The 27,415-nt window shown below is 42.2% G+C and overlaps 1 long non-coding RNA gene across 3 annotated transcripts in view; it reads left to right on the top strand.

Annotated features, from left to right (window-relative positions):
• The window catches only part of LOC148183234 (uncharacterized), a 57,364-nt gene that overhangs the window by 6,022 nt on the left and 23,927 nt on the right, over positions 1 to 27,415 (top strand). The gene's annotated exons all lie outside the window — the stretch shown is intronic.

The following is a 27,415-nucleotide window of genomic DNA, read 5'->3' as shown; positions in this document are numbered from 1 at the left end:
GAGGGTGTGGCAGTGGGATCTGCTGGCTGCCCCAATGAAGCTGTGGGGGCTGGTTCTTCATAGGGTGCTGTCACCTCAGAGTGGAAGTGCCAAATGACAAAAGGGGTCTTGCAGCCTCCAGCAAAAGGAGCGTGAGGACAGGAGTAGTGAGGCAGAAAAAGGAAAACACAGAAGGCCCGCAGGAAAAGCAGGTTAGGTATTTTCTGTCTGGATATACACTGTGGTAATTGGAAACAGCCCTTTTTCAGATTGAATAAATCCAAATACTGCACATACTGAGTGTGATAGAGGTTTTGAGATATCTCTTGTCTTAAAACTGTTGTTTTTGTTTTATTTAAATGAAACCTTCTATTATAAAAACAGACTTTTGTTTGCCCTGCCTCTGGGATAACTGCTGATATACAAAACCTGGGACACAGCTAAGGACTTGTATTTCATTTAAAAAGTGCTAAATGGGAGATGAACATAACAGAACCCAGGTTTGCTCAAAAACCAGAGCACTCAAAAATGCAGCATATCCTCTGCCTGCCTACCCTCCCTGTTTTGATATTCATCCACAGCTCTATATTCCCTACTGGTTTCATTTTGCCAAATTTAAAAGCTTTGGCACTGCAAAACTACCAGTGATGCACTAGGACTCTAAAACAAATCATTTTTTGGCTGCTCTGAAAAGACCATAAACTAAACTTGACTCTTTCTCCATGTATTAAGCTCAGCTGCTGTTTCCCTTTCTGATCTAATCTGCAATAGGTGGTTGTCATATCCTGAACACTTCTCCACCTGGATCTCTCTGTGGTTTCCATAAAAAGTCAGGCATTCTTACAGGAGAAATGCAATATGCACATAAATCCAGCATACCATTTTTTACAGAAGGCTGAATCTTTTATCATCAGTCCCATGACAAAGCCTGAGTGGTTGCAGCAATGTTCCCTCAGAGATCAAGCACCACAAACTTTGCACTTCCTGGAATAAACACCACAGTTAAAATGTGAATATATTTCTGCAACTGCTGCAGTGTCACTGCAGTGAAGAACAAGCATTGTTACTGATTCAGCTGAAATGCTTCTTGCAGAGCAAGCATCAAAGCAAGGCTGTTTTATCAGTTTACATACTTTGAGCAGAGAGTTTATTTCTTGTGTAATCCTCCCTGAGGCGCTCCGGTGGCTGAGCAGAACCATTGCAGAAATGTCTGCTTCCTGCTTTGTAAATGTAATTTCTGCTCCCTTCCCTCTGTTTCTGGCCTGACTTCTGTGAGTTCTTTGTATGTGCTATTGCTGAATCTGAGAGAGATCTCTTTTATGAGGAAAACATGGATTTGGGTTTTCAAAGGATTTAGACAAAAATGGCTGATTTGCTTTGAGATCAGCTTCATCTCACTGTGAAAGTCAGCTGAAACAAACAGGCTGGAGCAAGGGGTGATTTTTTCCATGTGCAGTGATCACACCAGGACTGAAAGCTACTGTGTGTTGCTCAGCCACAGGTCTGCAGCATTGCACTTGAGCCATCTGTTCCTCAGGCCCTCTGGCTGTGAGAGTGCCTTGGTGAAATCAATGAGCTGGGAACCGTGTGAGATAGGTTGTTTTCTACCAGCCAGAGCTGACTTTAGATAGTGCACTTTAGTGCAGGGCTCCTGCAGCACCATACCCTTGGAGAACTCTTCCTCCTGATTTGGTGCTCTCCTACTGGTGTAAAGATGGACATCTTACAAAGGCAGCTTACACTCTGAACCAATAGTAAAAGGCAGCTTATTAATTGTATCTTTTCTTTGATTCCAGCTCAGGGAATCTTCCTTGTGTGAACTTCATGGGAGAGCTACCAAGAAAAAGACAAAACTGGTTTAGGATATGGTTGAGGTGTGTTCATTGCTTTCAAGGGTGATATTACCTGTGCTGGGTGGGAAGCCCATTGCAGCTCCAGCAAAGCAGGTGTTTAGTGTTGAAAGCTTTTTACACACTAAAATGTTTAAAGTAATATTCAGAGGGCACTGAATGGTTGGATGTTTCTGCTGCTTACAGTAAAACCTGGCCAGTGAAGATCAAGTCACGCTAAGAGATGTGCTTCAGCACCAAGCAGTGTCTATCTCCTGTTTTTTCCTATCCCTATTCCCTGCTTCCAAAACCAGGCTGAGGTTCTCCTTGGATGCTTTGGTTTACACACAATTAACACAGTGGCTCCAGGTAATAATGATGCTGCTTAAACTGAGAAATAATGTGAGACTCGTTGTTGATTTGATTTTCAACTTGTGTTGAAGTAGGACTTGTGTTTGATGGTTGGACTTGATGATTTTAAAGGTCTTTTCCAATTTAAAAAATTCTAAGAAGCCCAAGCCTTTGTTTTCTGTGGGATTCAATCATCATCAGGCCCCTCTGGCTCTGCTAACAATGGACTCGGGAGGTGGGAAGGGTTCTTCATCCCCCTTCTGGGTCTGGAGTCTGTTTCCACATCTGCTGTTCTTCTCACCCCTACTGCCACCTGTGCTGTTTCTCTTCCAAATGAAGGTGCCAGCATCAGCATTTGTTGTGCTGGCTAAGCCCAGGTGGCAGTTTTGAGGAGGGAGAAGAGGCACAGGAATTCTTTTTTTGAGACAATTTGTTCCTAAGCACAGGAAGTTGTAATGTTGCTGATAACGAGTTAGCTCATTCATAGCTGATGCCAGAAATGACTGTCTTCTGTCAAGGCAGCAGCTTACTGAAAAGGAGCAGTGATGGAGTAAAGCAGGGAATTGTCAGTTCTCTTTCAGTTACGATGGATGCTTTTTTTGCCTAGAAGTTGGTTATCTTCAACTATTTCTCTTAGAGGAGTAGCCAGTCTTTATCGATGTTGGACTCTGTTATTTTTAGTAATTAACAATGCTTCTCCATTGCCATTTCTCTGTTGTGGTTTCTATTGACCAAATGCCAAAGGTTCTTTTCTGAGCTGTTGTAAATCGTTGACATTTCAGCTCCTGCATTGTTACTGAGACCTTCTGAGAATTATTTGATAAGTGCATTTTCTGACATCACACTAATGGTATATTTACTTTTTGAGATGTAAGAAGGTATGTTAGTCCACAGAAGAAAACATCCCAAGACTGAAACATGATTCTTGGAACTAAATAGCCATGCTACTTTTATGCTTATAGTTTAAATCAGATGAAGTTATGGACTAGTGACAGGATGTCTCTTGTTTCAGCAAAAACTCATTTTGTAAGTTTTTTTTCTTGCATTCAGCATAGAAAGACAAAGATTAATTTTGTTGAAGAGTTTCCTATTTCATGTTCTTAACATACTTGTGGAAAAACAAATGATCCTCAGGGGGTGTATTTTGGTATTAATTCCATTTTCCTGTCTTTGGTTCCACCTGATATCTCTGGAACATCAGGAGATATGTCATGACTGCAGGGAGGATGGTTCATGGCTGTTTCTGGTTGCAGTCACATCTGGGAATCCCAACAATATTGCAGGACAAGCTGGAGCACAGATTATTTGCAACAAGGGCACATTGACCCAAACATTGTTTTTTGTTACTGCTTTGATTTTCTGTGGGCATTTCTTAGGTGTGACCTTGACTCTAAAATGCTGCTAGTTCATTCCCCCTCTGGTTTGTGGCTTTCCTCCTGAGGCTTGCACTGGGGGTCATAATTACATTGGCTGAAGGTCTAACAAAGGGCAGATGTTTTAAGGAGGTGGCTCTGTGAGTCAGTCCCTTGCAAGGTTCTTGTGTCCTCTCTCCACAAGGTATCAGCTAAAGTTTCATGGGAGCAGGAAGCATCTTGTGAAATGCACAACCCTGACTCTAAATGTGTTACTGCTTTTCTATTCACTTAGACCTATTGGGGAAGAGGGCTTGGGGGACTTGAGGGCAGAATCATTCCAGACACTCATTTTGGCAGTCTCCTTGCTGCCTAAAAGAGCCCTGGATAAGTTGTGAGAGAAGTGCAACTCATTGTGACTGTCCCCTACATCTTGTACCCTCTAGTTTTCTACCATTGGTTTTAGATTGATAAAGAATTGGTCTTTAAGGCAGATACCCTGTATATAGGTTTTTCAGCCAGAGCTAAAAAGAATTGTAGTCTTTCCAACCAGGCTAAGGTTCTTGCTGCCTCAGATTTGCTGTTACAACAGTTCTATTTGCCACTCTGCCTTTGGGATGATAAATGGTGAAATTGTAATACCTACTTTAAATCATGCCATGTTGATTTGGTGAAAACAATGTATGTAACTCTACCCAGGGCTATACTTGATGGGATACAATCCAGGAATTCAGTATTTAGACACCATGTGTTGGCTTCTTTGTTCTTATCCCTTTTTATTTAAGCAGGAGCTTCAGAAGACAATTCTTAAATATCTGTGGCTCTCTGTATTATTTGGATAAAAGGGTTAGAGGAGTTCTTCAGTTTAAAAGAAGTTGTAGTATTCTTGGCTTCTCTGAGGGGTCTGAAATTGGGGTCTGCTCTAGTTCTCTCCTTTCCAGTGTGCTGCATTAGAAGTGGAGGCAGAACAGCCAGCCCCTGGGAGAGAGGGAAATCTGCTGTCACTCCAGCAGACTCTGAGAGACTCTGGGTCCTCCTACAAGCTCTTACTGGGTCCCTGAAGTTGGTTTATACTTCTAAACAGATATATCCAGCTATGTTGCAAGAAGGGAATGGCTCTTCACCCTTAACAGTCTGCACAGATAAGGACTGTTTGCTACCAGAGAACCTGTTTTTCCAAGTAATGAAGTAAAGCCAACTGGATTGGTGATAAGAGCTTGCTTTTCCTAGACAGAATTCATCCCAGGAGAGCATGGTGCAAAGTAGTCAACAGCTCTAACACTGCTGCAGCAGAATAACCCTTCATCTGGGGTGCTTCCTGGCCTGTGAGTACTACAGAGATTTTTTGGAGCCTCTAGGAATGGCTTTTTAGATGGAGTCATTAGATGTGGTGCAAGTAATTTAATGGTAAAATTTTAGTAGCGTGTGTGCATGCTATACTCTGGTTGAAAAAGGGATACGATCCTTATTACTGCACAGGGAGTTGAAATCCTCCTAAATGTGCCTTGCATATGTTTTTAAGAGAATTAAATTGCAGGACTGGATTATCCCATGGAGAATATGTCTCTGCTCAGAAAACAATTCGGGGTGTAATGTTACACATACTGTAGGTCTTGAGCATGTAGAGATTGTGCCTCTCGTGACAAGCCTGTTCAGTTATGGGCAGCTTTCTGAATGAATCTCACTGTGTGTGCCACCAGAGCCACATGCTTCTGTGGTTACATTTGCTGGGTTGTGCTGATATAAATTTAAGCAGGATTTGTCTGTGTAAAACGAAAATCTGTTTGTATCTAATCAAATTCCACCTTGTTTTATACTCCTGTTCAGCTCTAGTGATTCCTGCAAAGATATGACTAACATCAGCTTTGGCTTTGCTGCATAGTTTTGCAGGAGGTTGCAGCAGAGCGACAATCTGCCATTACTCGTGCAGAATTTCTGTCACTGGTAAAAGTTGTTATATTCATGAAGGGAAATGCTTCAGTTAGAATCCGGTTGTGTTTCTGTTGGTTTTATGTTTTCTGTCATGTTCAGAGCAACACAGTTCACAGAATTAACTGCCCCCCTTTAATGGAATGTGAGTGTGAAGCTGCTGAAAGCAGCTGAAGGACCAGGATAGCTGGGAAACCTGCAGCCTATTGGCTGCACTAACAGTGCTGAGAAACATCCTCCCTGCCAGTCTCTCAATTCTGTTGGTTCCACTTCATTATTTAGAGCAGAGAGAATACTTGAGTCTGGTTTTTTTTCTTCCTCATAGAGTGGATGCAGTAACATTTTTCCTGGTGATTTGTACAGATAAGGTAGTGATTCCGAGTGTATTTCAGGATGCAAGAATTGCTTTTGGAGACTTTCAGATAATTAAGTGAAGAACACAAAATTGTCTTGCTATTTCATCAGTCAGTGTAAAATGCTGCCTGTGATTAACATCTCCATTAAAAGTACTCTCTTGAACTGCTCAAAAAAATGTTTCAAGTGTGACATATTGGAACATTAAAAAAAAAGTACTGAGCAGTTCAACATAGTGCCACTGTCAGTTTTCAGGTTTGATAATTACAGTATAGATCAGTGCTGGACACCAGAACTACTTTTTTTTCTGGAAAGAAGTAAGTATGTAGAAAATAGTATATTTTTCTGGTTATAACAACTCCTATATTTATAGACTTTGTGCAGTGGAAATGAAAGCTGTTTGTCAGACTGAATGAAGAATAATGAAATGCATACATCTGAGAATATCTGGCATTCTATAAAAATTTATTAAGTATTTCCAAGAAGCCATATTCAGATTCATAACATCCATTAGAGGGCAGGAGCTTCAGAGATTTTATTCCCAGGCTGGGTGGTAATCTTCTTTTTGCTTGGAATGAATATTTTGAATTTTCTATTGCGTTATTGGCTCTAGGGGTGACTTTTCTCCCTGATGTTACTGTTGTAAAGACCACTCAGTGTCAGTCTGCAGAGTTAATTAAGGAACAAAGCTACTACAGAAGACAGAAGTCAGGTACAAACAAATGTTTACATGTTGTATATTTGAAGCACATGCACCAAATAGGGCTCTTCAAACAATAAAATGTGCTGAAGTGTCACCAGTCACACAGTTTCGCACATCCCCCAGAATGGCCCTTGGAGGTCAGCCTGTATTGCTCTGGGGAAGCACTGACCTGACAATCTGCTCAGAGTGAACCATGTGAAAAAAACCATGGCCATGGCTAGAAATGACAACATAAAAAGGAAAGTTTGTACTCAATTGCTTTGATTTCATCTCTGAGAGGAATCAGCTGTAGATTCTCTGCCAGTGTGCTCTCCTGCTCTTCCTCAGCAGCTGCCCTTTGTTGATGTGCTCTAGTTGGAGGACGTGACTAGTCATTATTTTCTGGACTTTTGGGTGAGGAAACCCTTAGGACCGTTGTATCTTCCCACTAAATACAAAGTACCACACTCCTGACTGACTCCTCTGAAATCACAAATGTCCTAGGCTGCTTCTACAACAGCTGAACAAGCTCTTCACACGCTGGTTACTTATATTGGACCACTCATAATGGACAAAATGCTGATAGTTTGGAAAATTTAGCACAGGAGGGTGGACAAAATAAATGGTGGGTCTGGTTTTGAGCATCATGGAAAGTTTGTCTCATCTGAAGGCCTAGTTCAGAGCCTGATGACACCAACAGTGCAATGTCGTGAATGTACCTCCAGCTTTGCATATTGGTTCATAATAACGTGCTGAATCACAGCTGAGAAGCTGTGTCACCCCTTGGATTTGTCAATCTAATCCAGCATGGGGTTTGTTTTACAAAGAAAATGCAGGTGAGGCCTTGTGTAACTGACTTGGATAATTGAATGCTGGAGGGAACATTACTGGCTGGAGTGTCCCCCTGAGGTGTCAATGAGAAAAAAGCATAACATATTTCATACAAAAAGCTATGGTGACAAATAACCATGGAAACAGTGTCGTTTGAGCCTGCCAGGTGGTGCTAATAGGCCCTCCTCCCCATCTTGTGTTATCACAGCCCCTGTGGTGGGAGGAAAGCAGGGGCCAGGCCCCAGGACACCTGTGGGTGTGAAGCTGCTCAGTTCTGTGAAGGAAAGGAAGTGCTTCATAGCACTGCTGTTCCTGCTTCATCCAGACTGTGGAATGGGCCATGCCCAGAGGATCAAGGCCATTTTTCCAGCAGCAGAGGTGAGGGGGTGATTGCATCGCTCAGGGATATTCATTATTGTCCAGGCTTGCAAGGATGGCTTATCCAAAACCTATGTATGGGAGCAAGGGCTAACGGGGAAGGAAACCAATTTTAATATCCTTAGCATCAATAGATGAGTAAAAGGACTCCATTCCTCATTTGGCTGGTCCTGTTAATAAAGTGTATTATCAGGAAACCTGAGGATCTCCTAACCAATTCACTGGAAAAGAGCTCTCATTAAAGCTGCAGTCAATTACAGAAGTGCCATGGATGTTGAAAATTAATTTCACTGGGGGTTGACCTTCAAATTTTCTTCTTTGCCCTCAAGAAGAATGGATCAGAGAAGAGTAGGGTAATAACTTTGTATAAAAGAAACAATTAAAAATTAAATCATTAAGGTATAGGATATCTAACCAATTCAACAGTAGGAGCAGGACTGATGCAGGACTGAAGGTGTGCCAGTTATGAAGGCATCAGGAGAGCTCAAGAATAGGGTACTTTAGAGGGTGACCACCAAAGGTGCATGGAAATGTCTTCAGGAAGGTATATAATTCAGGAGAAGAGCCTAGATGGGATACATTAGAGAACCACTCAGGTTTCAGACAAGATACCAAGAGCAGGTACAGGTGAGGCAGCTTAAGATGCCACCAGTGGAAAGTTATGGTATGAAACATCTACCAGGAGGAAGAGTTCTGCTGCTCACCCCAGCTCTTTTCTAAGAAGTAAATGTAGTGAAATTTAGTTATGTTTGCTTAGTTTCCAGGTAAATTTTTGTGTTTGAATATGGGAAAATGAACAGTGCTGGTTACAGGCTCTATTTTCTCCCCTGCCAGTCTTCAATGCACACATTTCCTGCTGCATTCAGTGAGTGAAGGCTTTCTCCTAATGTCCATAGAGTCCTTGGGCTTCTATATAATTTTGGAGCTTGTCTTGTGCAAGGCACATCAACCTGTGCAATATTAAACCAATGTCTCCAGCTCAAGCAGAAATGTCCCAGTGCATTGCTTCCAAACATTGCAAGAGGCTAACTTCAAAGTGCTTAAAAAGGGCAAATTTATAAATGGTTGGACCTGGGAAAGCCCTACAGGGATAGAATGGGGAAAGGCATTTAAGGGAAGAGATGTTAAAGTAAGATGTCAATTTCTCTGTTTAGAAGAAGTCAACATTTCAAGAGGAAATTGGTCTTGAATTGTTTTGGATTAGATATTGTTTCTAATTAATATGTTCCTTTATATCTATGTCCAGAAAACAAAAAAACAAAAACAAAACAAAAAAAAAAAACAACAAAAAAAATCTGTTTAATAATAGAGTGATATTAGAAAATAAATATTTCAATTTGATTTGAAGGAGTTAAACAATGTGGTCACATTTGAAGACACTATATTAAAGTGCTGACAGATGTCCAGGTCCACTTTCCTCTATAATGAAAGCCCTACTTGAATAAAACCTGAAAGGTTGTTGCCAGATCTCTTCTTTCAGCCTTCTTTCATTACATTTGAGGTTCGGGTTTTGTGTAAACCTTGGCAGAAACTTGAGAACCACAGTGAAATCCAGACTACATATGACAAATAGAAATGAGCATGGCTGGGCACTTGTGGCCAAGTGCATTTTGAAGTTTTATGACTCTTTGCAATGGAGACTTCAGTCATCAGTTGTGGTGTTCTTTGAAAATTAATTTGTCTCTCTTTCTGTCCCCAGAATCAAGATATTTGCAATCTGAAATTCAAGTATTTTTATTTCTCTTGCAATATTATACCCAAAGCTTTCAACACAAATATTTTACATCTCATCCATTTGTTTCTCACTCAAAAGTAGAAACTTTTTGCTATATTTGCTGGTTTTGAAGTAAGATCTTGGTTATTTTGTTATGGATGCTCATTCTAACAGCATGGTCAAGCTGATGAGCTTTGTTCATGACCACACTTCACAAGGTCCCACAAAGAAATCTATCTCTTCTGCTGTAACTAGAATCTCTCACACTTGTTCTACTGTATGGCTTTGTAGAAAGAACTTAGCAGCCAAAGCTGTGCTCTTCTGTGCCTATTATCTCCCATGAAATCCCTGACTGAGGTTTATTGATCCTTAACTCCCATTCCAGCTCTGTCAGGAGCAGGGCCTGCATTTATTTGGAGTGCTACTAGCCATGGAAGAGGTAGATCTGGAGAACTGTTCCTAAGCAGCTACAAAGCTGTGTGTTAAATTAGCTGAGACATCCTCTAAGTTTTTGCGCTGAGTGAAAGGCGTTTGCAAGGCCTCTTTCTGCAAGTGGGGATTAGGTAGCTCATACATGCTCTGTTCCTTGGGGAATGCAGCTGACATGTCCTCTTTGGAAGGCAAGGTAATAATCACTGAAGTCAGGTGGAAGGCTTGTTTTATCTGCTGAACTGAAGGGTGTCTCAATGACTTTGTTTCTGCTAAATACCCCAAGGACAAGAAACACAGGCAGAGTGCAGTGGCAGGGTAGAGAAAGCAGCTGAGAACAAGCCTAACCTTTTCCACTGATCTGAAAAAATCTTCAGGTATTTGTGATCTGTCTGAGAGTAAACATTTCTAAAAATATTGCTGGGATGGATTGGGGGTCCTTGCTGTAATACTGCACCAAATCACCGTGGGATATCTGTAGTACGTGATTATCTCTGTGTCACCTTTTATTAAGACTGCAGAGTCTCTGCTCTTCTGAGATGAAATTTTCCCTTGGCTGTCTCAAAAGGCTTAAGCACGAAGCTGGCTGGGTTGAACACTTTATCCTGAGGTGAACTGTGCTCTCAGGAAACGCCCTGTAATTGTACCCGGCCCGTGCTGGTTCTTGTCCTGTTGCAGTGATGTGTGTCTATGTTTTAGTGTAAAAGTCAGTAACAGAACACTTCTGGCAGGAGGGGGGATGCAATAGTTTAGCAGTTTTGAGAATCTGATTTGCTTGCTCTCAGATATTCATCTGCTACTTTTGCAAGAGAACTATTTCTGCTAGAAATTATGTTATGTTATATAGTTATTTTAATACCTTTGGATTCTTAAGACTTTTAAAGAGAAGGGACATAGTATTTTCTTACTTTTCATTCATTAAAATCTTATTTCTAGTTGTGGAAGAGTGGTGGAATCATTCAGGTTGGGGCTACTCCAATACAGCTAAATATCTACAAGTCTACATGTTTTCTGCAAATCCGTTCACAGGAATCTTAATAAATGAAGCTGTAACTAAAAACTCAGATTCCTTACTGTAAAGGGAACAAACCCAACTGTCAGTCAATAGAAAAGGAATATTGACAAAAGCAGGGCATTAAGCAGAAGCAAATTTTGCAATTTGTCCTATAGAGAAATGTGGATGCTCATGTGAGAGAAAGGGATTTCCAGCTCGGTGGGGCTTTGGGAAAAAAGCAGTGTAGACATCTGGAACCTGGAAATGGGATCCAAACTGGGGAAAGAACTGAGTCTGAATGAGCTTTGATACCTCAATACTTGTGTCTATGGACTGGTGCTGGTAGGGAGCACCTGCAGGCATTTATGTAAGTAGCTGTTATGCTGAGTAATTAAATAAAAAGCAGTGTTTATTCCTAACACATTTCAGTTAGACTTTATCTCATACTGTTATTTTGGAAATACTGTAATGCTAAACCATGCTGGAAGTTGTTTTAAACTTAAAAACACAACCCCCCCAGAAAATACTTGATGCCAGTGCATTACCTAAATTTACTCTTGTGTTGAGCATTTTAAATTTGCTTTAAATTTGCTTTTTAAATTTGCAGCTTCGCTGCAGTTTTATTTTTAGTTGTTTCCTAGTGATAATGAATAAACAGGCTATATCCAAGATTTCTACACAGGTTATGTTAGACATATTTTTTTTTTCCTTTGCTGCATGTAATAACTCCTAAGTAATGCTGTAGGTACTGCAGAAAATAAATAGTGTGTGTTTAATTTTAGAGGAATTACGTAAATATGGCAAAATAACTAGAAAGCAGCAGAGGAAAAAAAGGTCACTGGTTCAGATGTTGAAGGCAGAGTAGGTGAGGCACTGGGGCTGAGCAGGGAGGCAAAGCCCAGCAGCTTACCAAAACAGGATTTTGTAGGGCATGACTTCAAACCCTTTTTTTGGACTTAGGTTGTCCATGCAGAAGCTCGGCTGAACCTAATTCCCTGCTCTTGAGGAATGCTGAGCTGCTGTAGGGCATCCTGCAGGTTGTTCTGGTAATCCTGCTTTCTGACAGGAGCAAACATTTTGCAGACATGCCAAACTTAGCTATGTAAATCTCCTCTCAGGAAAGCAAGCACCCACAGCAACCATGTATTTAAATTCCCAGTCTGAAACCTCCAACAATGCTCATTTTTTTCTTCAATTTTAATTTAGGCAATCATCATGTTGCAAATGGAAGCTATTAAATCTTTGCACAACAGGAGCATCTAAGATTGAAGTTTCTTCTGATCTGTCCCAGCTGTGGACAAAAAGCCCATCTTCACTGGTAGATCATTTTCTAAGCTCCTGTGAGTGAAGGAAATAATGCAAAAGGTTGAATAACCCTGTCTGTGGAGTTCCTAGAGGAAGTATTGGGAAACTAGAGAGCCTCACTTGCTTTAAAATGGTAATTTCACTGCCCAGACCTCCTGACATGTGTTGAGTAGTATCAGCTTGAAATGTAGTGTCAGAGTTTTCCAGGCTTTCTCCTTTTGTGTGCACTGCTTTTGTGTCATTCCTATATAATATTTTTGCTTGGCACCATGTGGTTTTTATACTGCTGCAAATGCTTTGTGAATGTCTGTTCTCAGTGCTTCTTTTGACTTTTTTTTTAATTAACTTGCATCTGCATGCCAAAGCTCTATTTTGAGGTCAAACCTATTCTACTGGTCTCTTTTATAGCAATTCATGAAAAAGAGTCTGTCGTAAGTCAAACAAAGAATTTCTTTCCTGGTACTGTGATTGTGTTCTTGTTCAAAAACTTTTGAAACTTTCTTGATGACACTGGACTGAATTTTCTTTACAGATGACTCAGGGCTTTGCTGTAAAACTTGTACAGATCTAATTGGATCATTTACCAACTGTCCTGGAATAAACTGGAGTCACTTGGCCTTTGGGGGCTTATGCTGGGGAAATGATTTACATTTTTGTTTGTAGTGCTTCAGCTTAGAGGGAGTGCTGAACCTTAGTAGATGTGGAAATAATTTTTTGAATGTTTTACTATGTGTTACAATACTGCAGTGGGAAGCTACTCACAGCTTCTGTAAGAAATGAAAGAAAGACATTTTCCCATAGTGAGATTCATTATCTTTTATTAACCCATGTGCTGAAAATTTCTCTCTCTGCCGTGCCTGACTGGAGCAGGGGCACAGATTGCCTTTTCACACTGGATGACTTGCATTTAGATGGCTGAGGCTGGGGGGATTCCCCTCTGCTTCTGCTGTTCCTTGGTGGAAGAAGGATTTCAATTGCAAAGGAAGAATGATGCTCAACAGGATGAAGAAGGGTAGTATTAGGGCCCAGAGTATATTCTGGACTGATTATTGAAAGCCATAGGGATAAAATTCTGGTGATTTTACAAAGGAAATTTTCTCCTTTTAAGGCTGGCTAACTTCAGCTGAACCTAAGGAGGTCACTGTCCAGCTGCAAGATGTCTGTGGAAGGGAAACATTGAAGTGGAGGGAAATGATTGTTACCTTGAATAAATGTGCAGTAAGTAGGACTAGGAGTGCCCCACAGCTGACTCCAGACTTTCATGTGTGCAGCAGAGAGAAGAAGCTGAGACAAGGTTTGCTCAGGGCAGGCACACATTCGAGAGGTCAACCAGGATTTAACAATGATGAAGATGGAACACCAGTGCCCCTCACTTTCTTCTGTCACAGCATGATGAAGTCTACACTTCTATAGTCTGCTCTTTCTGTGATTTAAAATCAGCTTCCTCCACCTCCCCTCCCTCCTCTCTGCTGTCAGCGGTGGCATTTTCCAGATCCCTTCCCGGGGCTTAAATCACATTCTGAGCCTGAGCAGTCCTGGCTCTCAGGCCTTGGATGGAGATGCTGTACAGTAGTCTGTTTTATTTACGGGAATGTGTCTGTAATGAGAAATGCCCTCTAGAATTTCCCTCAAAGAATAGTCTGGCTGTTGATGGTCCTGTTCTCTGGGAGACCCACACACAGGGCATATGGATTTTTCACTGCCTTGAGTGAAAAATGTTCCTGTGAATATAAATTTTCTTCTGAAGTTCTTAGGTATATTGGGATCTGTGGTCATTTTGTGTGGTTTGGAGTGCTGCTCTGCTCTTTGCCCTCTGGAAGAGGGGGTTGTGATTCATAGTGGTTCTCTGTGAAATGGTAATGTGTGATTTATAATGGTATTCAGCACACAACAATTATTTCTCAAGTGCTCATTTAAGAAAAAAAACCCTAGAAGTGCAGGGGGATGCTTATGCTGCCTGATAGGCTCAGGACAGTCTCCATCATGCCCAAAATACTCTGTGGGTACTGGTGGGAAGATCTGGAAGAGACAGGTGGCTTTTTACTGCCAAATTTGACAGAGGCACCCTATAAGGAGCGCAAGAATCCTTGGGAAAAGCTGCAACCCTTTATGCACCCTTCTGAAAGGACTGGGCAGGCTGTTGGGCTTCCCCCTACCTTGCCCTCCGTAACTGTGGGGAGTGCCTGTGAAATTCAGATCTGAATCACAGCATCTGTGCTCTAGCAGTGGGCTTGAGCTGGCCTTTGCTTGTGGAAGCTGCAGCTCTTGCTCAGCTCAGACAAAAACAGTGGAGGAGCTGGCCCATAACACTTGAGCACTCTGAATGCATTATGTACTGTGACTTCAGAATGCATCTCCTGCATTTGGATAAAACCAGGTGTCTTCTTAGGTCCATGAGTAGTCGTGGGATATCTTTGCATCTGACTGCCAGATCAAATTATCTGGGGCCTCTGGACACTGTCTGGGTATGGGAAGAGCTGTCACACACAGATGTCTTGGTGTTGGTCAATAATTCCCTTCATCTTGCATTTCTGATAAGATCTCTTTCTCTTTTCACCTAATCTCCTTGCCTTGGTGTGTGAGCTAGTGTCAGAATAAAAATGTGTAGGTGAGTTTTACTCTATCTCCTTCCTGTAAGCTCAGTTGGTGCTAATGCCTTGTCTGAGCGAAACAGACACCTTGGGGTGAATAAATACCTTTTTAATAAAGGGAAAAATACTCCCTGATGCCAAAGGGCTTTGCTTGCAACAGCAGCAGGCAGTCCCTGCCTGATTCTCTGCCAGCACCTCTTAGCCCAGGGTTTCCTAGAGGAGAGCTTTTAGCTTCAGTCATGTATTACTTGCAAAACTAAGGAATTGTGGCTTCTACTGACTAGGCATAGCAAGTTTCTCTTGTTAAGAATATTTCATTAAACTTTATCCCTGTGTGCTGCAAACTGCTTCTGTTGTAACAGTGTCCAGATGTGTATTTAAAGTTATCTGTATCCATTGGTTTTGATAACCTCCTTTGCCAACATACCCTCTGTGCTGAACACTATTCATTACCACGAGAAGTTCTGCTTGAGTGCCTGGGTCTCTCCTGGTGTGGTTTTTCCTTTGCTTAGGTTTGGATTTGTTTTTTTTTTTAGTGAGAGGCTCAATAAACTCAAACTTATTCCATGCTGGCAAAGGCTTTAGAGTTACAGTTCTCTGACTGGAGACCAAACAAACCCCAGTTATTTTGCCTTATCTCACTGGTAAAACTGTCTGCAGGAGCTGAATTCATCCTCTTGTTTCTGCTGGTTTAGCTGTTCGTTATTCCCCCTGCCTTTTCCATTCAATGCATCCCAACACAGCACACTTCTTCTTTCCCATGCTTTGATTGAAACTTCCTCCCATTTCAGTTGTGCTTTACCAAGAGCACTTTGTCCTGGCAGTAAAGGAAAGATGCAGCTCCTCGGTGGTGCCTTGTGAAGCCCATGCTGGGAATTCTTGTTCCCATTCAATACCAGCCTTCCCAAGGCAGGCAGTGGGAATGGCACGTACATGTCATCCTCATCCTGGCAGGCAATGGCATCACTGGGGCTGGGATGATTGTTCCTGCACCCTCTGGATCTATTTGCATTCATACATACACTGGGAAATTGTAAGGACTTCATGAGAGCTATAACTAATAACACTTCTCAGGAGGAGGTTCCGGGGGGGCAATGTTCTTTCCGATTTGGGAGGTTTGCATTTTGTCTTTTTGCTTGCAAATGCTTTACATCAGTCTTGAATTTTGTTTTTTGTTTTGGTTTGGGCTTTTTTTGTTCTGTTGAGAAGGCATATTTTGAATTCTCAGCAGGATTTTTCTTTATGGTACTCTAAAGTCATAGCCACAGATAAAATAAATATTGCATCTTCAGACTCTAAGTTATCAACAGTCTTTGGTATCTTATTTTCCTTTTCTCCCTAATGATGTACAAATCTATAAAAGGCACTTTTCCTGATTTTTCACATATACTCTTTCACCAGTGTTTTCACTTTGGACCACTTGTTTCATACTTGCATATGAGACAGTTTTCTGCAAGGGTATTGGTTTGAATGACCTGGATGTTGACATCTCTCTGGTACTGACAGAACTGGACTTAGAACCACAATCTGTATCAATTTCAGGAGAGTCCTTAAATTGGGAAATTTTAGCATCTTCCTGACACCTCACATTTGTGGCTTGCAGCTGTGCCAAGGGGAGATCAGCAAACCACATGCTTTACTTCATCCTTGTGTCTTTGGAGAAGTGGTTTCTGGCTGTTCTTGTGTCCTACTCCATCTCTGATTAAGTCTTCCTCTTGAAAATCTATTTATGATGCAAGGGATACCCTCTTGCATGTGTTCTTGAATATTTTTCCATCATTAATTTTCAGTTTTATCCAGTACTGAGCCTATTGCTGATAATTCAATGCCTAGAGATGTAAAATAAGTGAATGTGAAGGTTTCAATAGTGACTTGTAGCATAAAATCCTTGAAATGACATTTTTTTTATCTTCCCTGGCAAGAAAAGATGACATTAGGTAGGAGTAGAATTAAGGAGTTACAGTTCTGGCTTACCTGATGCATGGAAGATAAGAATTTCAGAACTTCCCAGATTTCATTATTCTCCAGTCTATCATTTCTCATTTCAAATGGATCAGCATCCTGTCGATGATGCAGTTTTGCTCCATTATTGCAGGAACAGCGTGAGTCAATATGGGTTCAAGCAGATAAGCAACACTTCAGTCATGTCAGCAGTCAGAAACAGCAAGTGTTGCTTGTATCAATCCAAGGCTTGGCTCAGTGCTGCTGGTTCCAGCCTCTGGCTGTCCTGAAAACCAGACTGACCCTTTTCATGGGTACTTGATATGCTGCCAATGTCCAAAAATGACCAAAGTACTGATTTCTATCAAAATTTTGTCATCACCAGAAAAAAAACTGTTTTGTTACCTATGGAAAGATTACAAGTTAAAGAACTAATACCCTTAGTTGTGGTCTTGTCTTTGCTATGTGAAGTAATTTTCTAGTTTCTTGTAGTTTTATTTCCTTTATTTCCAACTGCAGTGGAATTAAAAGTGGGTTAAAAAAAAAAAAGGCACTTTTGTTTTCTGATGATTGCTGTTTAACCATTAAATAATACTCTAAAATACCCCTGAAGTAAATGGTGCTGTTGCTGTGGGGCAAATGTGTCTCATACTCTGGAGTGAACCTTCAAGTATCCAGCACAGGAGAGCCCAAATAACCTCATAGAGCAGCGAGGAGGAAAACTGGGAAGAGAAGTCCTTGGGTTACCCATGCTAATGGCCTCTATCTTCTGCAAAATGGTAAACTCTGTGCATCCTTTTTTCTAAATGACAAAAGAATCTGACCCTTTAATCTTCTTTCTGTAATCACCTTACATCTGTACCTTGCTTGATTTCAGTCTTAATGCAGCAAAGCTTTTTAAGCATGTTAAATAGTTTTCCTTAATTAAATCCTTGGGTTCTAATTCAAATGCCCCCAGAGGCCTTCCTTTTCTGGTTTGGACTCTGTTACCACATTTCCAGACAGAAGCAAAACATGGTAAAATTTTTGCCTCCTTGGCATGACTCACAGAAACTTCTTATCAGCGCTTGAGAGAATTTGGGCTCTTTTTCTCTAAGTGGAGGCAATAAAATTGGTCTGATGTGTAGGTGCAATCAGGACATTCCTTTCCACAGGGCTCAGGAGCTGCTGCTCACACTGCTGAGTGTTCTCCAGACATGCAGCTGTGTCCCCCTGCCCACCGTCACTGCTGGGGGGCTCTCCACATCCTACTGCCTGTGAACTGGCAGCACCTTGCATGTGCAGCCACCTCTCTTTCTTCCTCTTCCAAGGCAAAGGGCTTAGAATCTGTGCTTTTATTTTTTCTTTTTCACACTACTTCAAATCCACTGCAGGAAGCTGATTTGCTCTTTTACCACCCAAAGTTTGTTCCCACCATCCTCATGTGACTGTACCAGCAAGTGGCAGCTCTCTTGTTCTGCAGCACCTCCATTTATCCTTGGTGCCAGGCTGGGTTCTGGCAGACCTTGTGTGGTTCTCACTGCAGGCAAGTGTCAAGCATATTTAGCCTGTTCTGCCCACAGATGACCCTCCCACACCCCTGCCCTTCCTCATCATCTCTTTCCCTGGTCTCCTCCTCCAGATAATTTGCTCCTAAGGCTTGCACCCATTCACACAAGAATCCCAGACAGGATGCACAGGACTCCTGGCACTTGGAAACAGTTCTTGTATTGTCTCTGCACTAAGCAACATTTTCCCCATCTTCATCTGCTTTCTCTACTGAGGCTGCAGGGCAGAGATCCCTTCTCTCTTTTCAAAGATGATTGTGGTTTTGGCTGAGCCCTGCAGGCTTCTGCACAATACATAGTAATATTTGGTCTAATTTAGTTAACTGTTAGCATTCTCTTGATGTGATGCAGTCTTTGCTGAAATTTTTGTGTTGCTATTGCCAAAAACCCGAGTGGTGCTGAAGAGCAGCCCCATACCTGTTAATAGGGGTAGTTCAGACAATGTTGAAGAAGTGTGAGATGATTTGCAGCATATTCCTTCTACGGTAAAGTTGGATAATTTATACGACTGTAGAACCCCCTCTATGAGAGTCTGTGTGTTTTTAAAGGGAGCTTTATGATTCTGCTCAGGTTTTATAGAATTGTATGGGTGTTGTCCATGTTTAAAATTTTATTGGTCATCTTCATTGTGACAGAAAATTGAGTTTTGCTTTTATTGGTGTATAATGGTGGCTGGTATATGTCAGACCACTCACAGTAAAAAAAAAAAACCAAAAACAACAAAGTCTACTTTAAAGCAGGAGAGTCTGCTGTATTTCATATTTCCACTGCCCCAAGGAAATGGCTTAATATTGCTTTACTGCTTTTGAAAGAAAAATGTTCTGGCTGGATTTGGAACTGAAGTGGACTGCTGTATCCCTATTTCACATTAAAGAAGCTAAACTGTAAGGAAGAGCTGCTTCTGTGCTTGTCACAAATCTGTGGCAAAGAGCCACGGGTTATGAAGTGCAGAGGAATACTGAGAGATTCTCTAATAAAAAGTGTGGAACCAATTTCACCATCTTTCTGTCCATAGAATGGCCAGTGGGCATACAAGACAAAAGGCATCCTGAGATAATTGGTTCAGGTGAAAAGAGCACCAGGAGTGACAGTGGTGTGGAAGACATACCCCACATCTGAGAGACATGGTACATACCCAGATTTGCTCCAGAGAGCAATTCTTATTTTCCCCCTCATGTTCAGATTCCCTTGTTCACTTTGGGTCCTGTTTCATCTTGTGCTGAAGCTGAGAATGAAGGCCTGGCTGAAGGCCACAGGGCAGGTTTCATCTTTCACCTCCCCAGCCATTGAACTCTGGGGTTGAAAGGAAAGGGTGGCTTTTCCCCACTAGTATCCTCTTTTCTGGAATGCAGAAGGCACTCTGGAAGCCAGGCAGGCTTGAGTTATCCATATCTTTATGGTATTTAACATGTGAGCTCTACATCTCAGCTGGAAATTTGAAGTGTAACTGTGATACAATCATAATCACCACAGACAAAGGAGTCTTGGCTCAGTAGAGGTTTCCTCTTGGGTTTGGCCACTGGCCTCCCCTGCACGTGTTCTGTTGCCATGATCTTGCCTGAGCGTGTCACAAGTGCCCAGAGTTTATTTTTGGGATTCATCAAAAACATCATTAAATTACTTTGGCAGGTTAACTGAAGGAGCTACATGAGTTCAGGCAATGAACATGAGTTAGGATGAGCTGAGTGCTAATCCCCTCGGTGTGTTCTGAAAGCTCCTTTTAAAATCAATAAGCAAGCAGTTATTTTCCCCTTTTAAATAAATATTGCCATAAGGAGCCCTGTCCTTGCAGGTGTAGACAGCGCTTCTTGGGCAGTTGTGTGAAGATATCTTTTGGAGGAGGACACAAAAGGGCAAACAATAAACCCAAAGGAAAACACTTTTATAGAGCAAGTCGGATTAAAATCAAGCAGGTTGTGAAGGAAATTATGCCTGGTTTAGTGTACTTTAATTAATCTACTTTAGGTTTGCATCACTAATTAATCTCTTTTTATGATCCACATTACTGCATGCAACTGCATATTTCCACTGTGATAGCTTGTCCTAACTGCTATCATATCCTTGTAAAATAAATAAGCAGTCCTTTCTGCCTGCAGTTGTTCTCTGTGGATTTCCAACCTGCTGGTGCTTCTCCTCAAATGCAGAGTAGCTGTGGTGGGAGACAGGAGCCTCTGCATGGTCAGAAAAAACTTTTAAGAGCAGTAACTGGAGCTTCTGTCTATTTGAAGGATGCGATCCAATAACATCCCTGAGCAAAAGACTCGCTTTTGGGAATTTTAACTCTTTTTTAAAATCACCCCTCTCTAATGGCTAGTATTTGTGACAGAGTCAGTGTAAGATGACCAGGGCAGAGGCAGTGTGTTGGCTCTCACCATGGATGGAGACACCATGATGCAAGTGAGAGTGAACGTGGAAATGCCAGAACTGACTCTTCTCTTGGATGTTGCTATGACAAAATCCATCTCCCTGCAGTCAAGTGTTTGCGCAGCCCTAGAAGAATCCAGGGCTGGACAAAGTGCTTTAAAGCTGATTCATTTGCTTTGAAAACAAAAGCTTTTGGAGGTCTTGCTTCAGCTGTGAATCTATTGGGTGTCTCTTCTTCCAGCTGTGGTATCTGGTGTGAGGTGCAGGACCAGGCTCAGTCTGTAAGCACTGCAATAATCTAACATCCACAGGTAAAGGCACTGATGATCAGACATCACTTTAAGCCTACTCTGTCTCCATGCCAGCAGATGAATGGGACTGTGGCTGGCAGATTGTTGGATTAGAAGACTCTGACACCGAATATTTTATCAAGAAGGAAGGAATGAGATTGATCAGTCTGGGTAATCTGAATGCAGAAGCTGTGTTTAACTAAGCAGTAGGAAAAAGAAGGCTTCCATGTTTCTGACAGGGTCTTAGAGTCTTTGCAGATCCTGAGGAATCATTGATATCTGGCTGGAGAGAAGCTGAGAAAAATAAATTGCTGCTGTGTGAAGGGAGGCCCTTTCACTGCCAGGGGTGTGCAGCATGCTGCCTCTGAGAAAGAGAGTGAAGAGGGAAACAAAGCATGGGAGTGAGATGCATGACAAATTAAACCTCTGGATAACCCCATGTCAGTAAATCACTTGCCTCAAACACCAGTACTTCATTCCTCAACATGCCATGAAATCGTGTAAAAGCAGGGCTTCACATCCTGTTTGAAGCTGAAGCTTTACTTAAATGCAGAAAATAGTGGATCCTGGGAAAACTCTGCATGGCAATTCCATACCACAGGGTGTAATCTGAAAGTGATGTTGGAGTCAAAACATCCCATGGTTAAGGTGGAAGTGGGGAAATACCTATGCTATGATATATGGGTACACAGAAATTTGGGCATGTTATCTTGAATCTCCACAGAAAATCAAACCAAGCTTCATCCACATAGGACCAGCCTCCTGGTTGTGTACACTCATTTGTGGCAAGCTAGGACCCTTCTGTGCAATGTAAAGTCCCTTTCCAGACCCTCATACATGAAAAAAATCGTTTAATTGTACAAAACTGTCTTTAGTTACTAAATAACCAAGTTAACTATTGCTACACAGTGACTAAGGGTAATGCAGCATTCCCAATTAAATTATATATGTGCTGGAATTGGGCCAGAAAGAGCACTTTGGGCAATCTTTCCTCTACCTCCCTACTCTGTCCCCACTGCACAGCCCCCCAGAGACCCCAGGCCAGATGCAGCCCATGTGTTTGGACAGATTTGCCCTTTTGCAGTTCCTTTGGTAGGCAGGGCAGAAGTGGAGAGGATCTCTGTGTGTGCATGTGTATTTTCAGGCACATGAAGGAATTTGGTGTCTTTGCTAAAGCTGTTTTATTAGAGTACTTAAAACACAATTACAAGCTCTCAAATGGGCTCAAAAAGGCAAATTCTTCTGCCTCTTGCATCTTTTTGTGACAGTGGTTACTCAGAAGTCTTGTGATTAAGGCGGTAAAACGTGGTTCCCAGCTGAAGCTGAATTGTGGTGTAATACTGCTGCAGACTCCTGGGTGTTGCTGGATGGAAACACAGTTCTAGGTAATTGCCTGTGTTTCCCAAATGGTGTTAAATTCCAAATCCAGATGCAAATTATAGTAATGCCCACTGTCCTTCAGTCTCCAACAGAGCCACCAGCTCCAGCCAGTTGTGGCCACACATAAAAGAAAATTGTGCAAATAGTTGTGTTATGTGTCTCCTCTTGGATGAAAAGTTGATATTTGGATGTGTTTGTGATGCAGGGATGCTGGCAGGGAGGAGAGAGGGTGAAGTGAGTGGGCAGAGTGTTGGGCAGCTGCCCCTGCATGGCTCTGCACTCAAGTGTGACCCTTTGTAGGCAAGGGGAGTTGAGCAGAGGGATATCCCCACTGTGAGTCCAAGGAAACTGTGTTTTGGGTTTGCTTTATTTCAGAATGAAAGTTTGGTTGTAAACTGGATGAAGTCCACTTTGTGTTTTACCAGTAGCATCCCTGAATCCGCAGGGACAAGGCAAATGGGGGAAAAATAAGAATACAGAGGACTCTTCCTTAGCAGAGGTTGTAGATAAATCAGCAGTAAATAAGTGCAATTTTGGAGGGTTTGCTTTTGTGCACCAGAGTCAAGAACTCATCCCTGGATGTCCCTGCCAGGCTGTAAGCTGAGAGCACAGAGCTGCTTCTCCAGAGGGTCCTTGAGCAGCCTTCCACCAGGAGTAGCTGGTTGGGGCTGTGCCTGGAGAGCTCTGAGACTCCTGACCTTTAGCTCAGCTCTGAGGTTTGATCTCCTCCCTACTGTGGAAGAAGCTTTGTCTGGTTTGTCTTATTCAGTCAGCACAGAAATGCTCACATCTCTTTTCCAGCCTGAGACTCTTCTCATCTTTAAGTCTTGCTGAACAAATGAGATATTGTTCACTAGTTCTGAGAGCTGTTTGTTAGTTAAGAAAAAAAAATTCTCCTTCTTCTCTTGTAGCAGAGAAAGTTACTTGTAGTAACAACTGAGTTTACACTATCTTGTTGAAAAAAATTCTAATAAATGTTTAACACATTAACAAAGTCAGTACATGCTCCAGCAGCAGTGCATCTGTATTTCCTGTGTTCTTTTTTTAAGTTTGGCATACAAAGTACCATTTAAATACCATGGTGAAAAGGGCAAGCATTCGATATAATGCCTTTGAAATAATTCTGGAATTAAATCCTGGGCAATATATCTCAGTCGAGCAGTGTTGCATGTAGCCACATGCAGCTAATGAGCCATCAAAGGCAATGCTTTAAATCCCCATGCATACAGAACACAGATCCTTTATTCCTGCTGTCATAACACAAACCATGAACCTTGATTCTAAATCCAACGCAGGTAAAAGTAGAAAAGGGGGGGGAAATAGAACAAGAGGGAAAAGGAGGGAGTATCTTCGTGGCTAATTGGAAAGAAATTTGAAACAATGTGGGTTTCTTTCAACACCATTAATCACCTCTGCTGGAACATCCTTCACAACCCAAGCTTTTCTTGTCCCCGTTGCTATTTTCCCTCTTTAACATGGTACAGAATGTACATAATTGTTGTTCTTGAAAGCCATTTTTCTCATGCTGTGGTGGAAGGGCTTGGAGTACAGGCCTGTCACAGATCCCTTTGGGCTTGGCAGGGCTGCAGGTTTTCTGCCTTTGTCTGGTGCCCTGAACTCGCCAGTGAGGACACGGCTGCTCTGTGCTGTGGGGGAAAGATGCTGATGTTTTCTACACAGTCCAGCACAGCACAGCTGAGACACCAAGGATGTAATGCAATGAGTGCAAGAATCTGGAGTGGGGGGTGGAGGATATTTGTGTACAGAGTCAAGACATGGGTTCTGCCAGCACTTCCCCTATCCTGTTTTCCCCCAGGCAAGTTAAACATGTGCAGCAGCTTTAGATCCATGCTGGTTGCCTCCAGGCTGCTTAATGGCCAGTGTAAAATGAGTCATGGCTCTCAGCCAGCTCCATAACCATGAGCACTCACCTTCCTAAATCCTTGAGATACCTGGAAGGAGGAGGAGGAGGCTCTGCTGAGGGCTGCCCAGGGCTCCTGCTGCCCCCGAGCAGATGATCAGCACTGGCTGTATGGAAAGACACACCAGTGACCTTGGCCACCCTGATTTTCACAGGGACTATGGGGGCATCAAAGTAGGTTATTCCCACCCTGTTTTCCATTTGGTTAAGCTACTTGCCAGTAAAACAGCTGAATGGGCACTCAGTGTGTATAATTACTACTACTACTACTACTATTATTATTATATATTATTATTATTTTAAAAGTGAGAAGTCACTGCACCTAAGCAGGCTGGTAGCTGTGAAGTGAGGGGCTGTGAACTCCACATGCATCATTCCCAGTGTCCTTTTTTGGCTGGTTTATGTTTTGAACAGCTTCATGGGGAGGGGTTTTAATGACTCCTGTCAGAGATCCTTTAATTGCATGATGCTGATGGAAGCTGGAAAATGAGCAGCTGTAAGATCACCATTGTGTTGGGTGAAAGGGGTTTGAAGGCTCCCAGGTAGTACTTGCCTTAAAATGCCCAGGGTAAAAAAAGGGGGAGGAGGGAAAGGTTGTTATTGCTGGTACAGCTGCATCAGTGTGGCACAGAGGAATTAACCTGTGCTGAGATGTCAGGGAGGGGATCAGTCAAACCCCTGGGGTTGTGTTGGAATGCTGTGGCTCAGTGTCCCTGTGCTGCTCCCACATGCACAAAGCCACGTGCACATGTGGATCACATTCATGTGTGGAAAGGCGTTCCTTTGCAGTATTCTCAAGTGGTGAGTGAAGAAGCCTGAGTGGGAATTTGTAACTACAATAATCCTTTCAAAAATAATTAATAATCTAGTAAGCAATAATGAAAAATACTTAGAAGAGTGGAGGAGAGATCTATACAAGTCCTTCAGCCTGCTGTGTTAATCAGGGTATTCCCAAGCTCTTACTGTTTATCTTTGTAATGTAATTTTTGAGCAAAATAATGTTTTTATGTTCTTATTTAAATGTTATTACCAGCTCTCACTAATGGAGTGGTTAATAGGTTATAACATTTTAGCAAGCTTTGAGTTTTGACTGGTTTTGATCCTCAGGCAATATGACTCAGATTTTTGTGAGATGCTTAACTTTCTGGCAAAAGAGGTATAGAAAATAAAGCAAGCTTTACCATCATAATTAAAGTAGCATTTTCTACTTAAAAGCATTTTTGTCTATGTGTTATATAGCACATACAAATTCTGTATGATTTTTTTCTTGTAGTGGCAATTCTATTCATGTCTTAAAGAACTGGTCCTCTGTATCCAGCATACATTAACATGATCAATAGAGATATTTTCTACATTCCATTGCAAATTTTTATAAACTACGCACCAATGCAATTTACTCTAAAATGTATTTTCTGTCACAAGGGTTTCCTGTTCGTCATGGTATTTATCCAACTGGAAAACACTGAAAAATGGGAATGTGTTAACAGAACAAGCTAGAAGGATACAAATCATCCTCTTTCTTCCCCTCTGTGGGAATAACGTGAATATTTATAGATCTGGGAAGCTTACAGGAGTCTGTAATAAGTAAGAGCTGAGCCATTCTTTGTGCTGATGCCATTTCTTGCTCTGACCTGAACATCCATCTGTTAACAGCTGTAGCACCAAGGAGACTGAATCAAATCAGTCATCTGTACTTAAACCAAATTTGTGGGCGTGTTTTCCATTAAAATTGCAGCTGAGCAGTAACAAAGTTGCAGAGCCCCACGAGGGTAGTGCTGTTAGCAGCACATGGCAAAAAAGACCCTTGAATGCCATTGACCTGGGGAGAGGGGAGAAGGTGGCTGCTTGTTTTTAAACATTACTGTGAAGTTGCCTAGGTCAAACACAAGACCTATTTGACAACCTTGTCTGGGACACCCAGCAGTGCTCCCACGTGGAATTTAGCAGTGTTCCCAGGCCTTGGAAGCTGTCATCTTTTGCTGAACTGTTTTATGTGGAAGGTGGGTAGGGTTTTATGAGAAGTGAAAGCATGCTGATAACACAAAAGAGGAGGTTCCAGTGAGCTCCTCTCGCTTATTGAAGCCAACTGATGGAGCGGGGAAAGGAGGAGGGTTAACACAATCCAGTGGGAAAGCAGAGAGCAGAAAAAGCACTTCAAAGCAAAGGCTGAGCAGGGGTCAGGAGCAGTGTCAGGTCCAAAGAGAAATGGAGAGGGGAAAACCTGAACTCCCCACGACTTCCCTGACAAAGAGAGCAGTGTCGGGTATTAGAGGGAAGAGGGGAGGCTGGCTAAAATGGACACACCACAGGGAAAAGATTAGAGAAATCTGGAAGTAAGAAATCTCACTGTGATTTTAAAAGTGGGGAAAGGGAAAAAGGACAAGGAGGGTATCTCAAGAAAAAAACAGTGAAAACTGTCACGCTGTCTTGTCTGTTCTGGGTTTCCAGGAAGCAGGTAGGAGCAGAGTTCCAAAAGCGAGTGGGAATGTGCACATGTCTTGTAAGAGGAGATGCAAGTTTGGGGTATAGCCTAGCTCATTCTTCATACAACCCTGTCATGCAAAGGTCACATTTGAGTTTGTTGTTCTTGGCTTCAGGACTGAGGGCCTAATTCTGACTGGGACAAAAGTCACTCTTGCTGTAATATGTGAACAGCCTAAGTTAAAGCTGCAGGACAGATCCTCAATTCCTTATTCATATATATAGCCAAAACTAATCAATAGAATATATTTAAAGACTCACTTGGGATCATAAGTCTTATAAAACCCTTCTAGAATGTTTGGCTTTTACCAAAGTGTTTTGCCTGAGGATGATGCATGGGCACAAAGCAGCTGCATCCTACAGCAGTAAATTGTCATAGAGGAACTGGGAAGCTGTCTGCTATAAAATGTCCTTCATAAAATTATATGTTGTCTCAGGATGGAGGCAAAGCAGCCTCAAGCAAAGAACATAGGGCAGGAAGAATAGATTGTGTTAAATCTGGCTTTGGAAGGGGAGAGGAAATAAGCGTCAAGTGTGACACAAGATGCGCTGGGGTCACATCTCCACAGCTGACTGCTGTGCCCACATGCAAGGGCTGGTAGGAAGTGGGCTGTAGGGCCACACATGCAGCTTCCCAGCAGGAATGACAAGCATTCCCTTCAGGAGAAGTCTGACTAGCTGATACCAAAGCAGAGAGGAGGTTCCTACTGACTTGCGCTGAAGCGCTGGCCCTTTGCCTGGTTGTTGGCAAGCTGCTTGGCAAGCTGTCAGGG

This window comes from Pseudopodoces humilis, chromosome 13, assembly GCF_049639895.1.
Source record: "Pseudopodoces humilis isolate 2021_Gansu_Grassland_sample_001 chromosome 13, ASM4963989v1, whole genome shotgun sequence".
Classification (NCBI taxonomy): domain Eukaryota; kingdom Metazoa; phylum Chordata; class Aves; order Passeriformes; family Paridae; genus Pseudopodoces; species Pseudopodoces humilis.
The sequence above is the reverse complement of the archived record's forward strand: the minus strand, read 5'-3'. Positions and strand labels throughout refer to the sequence as shown.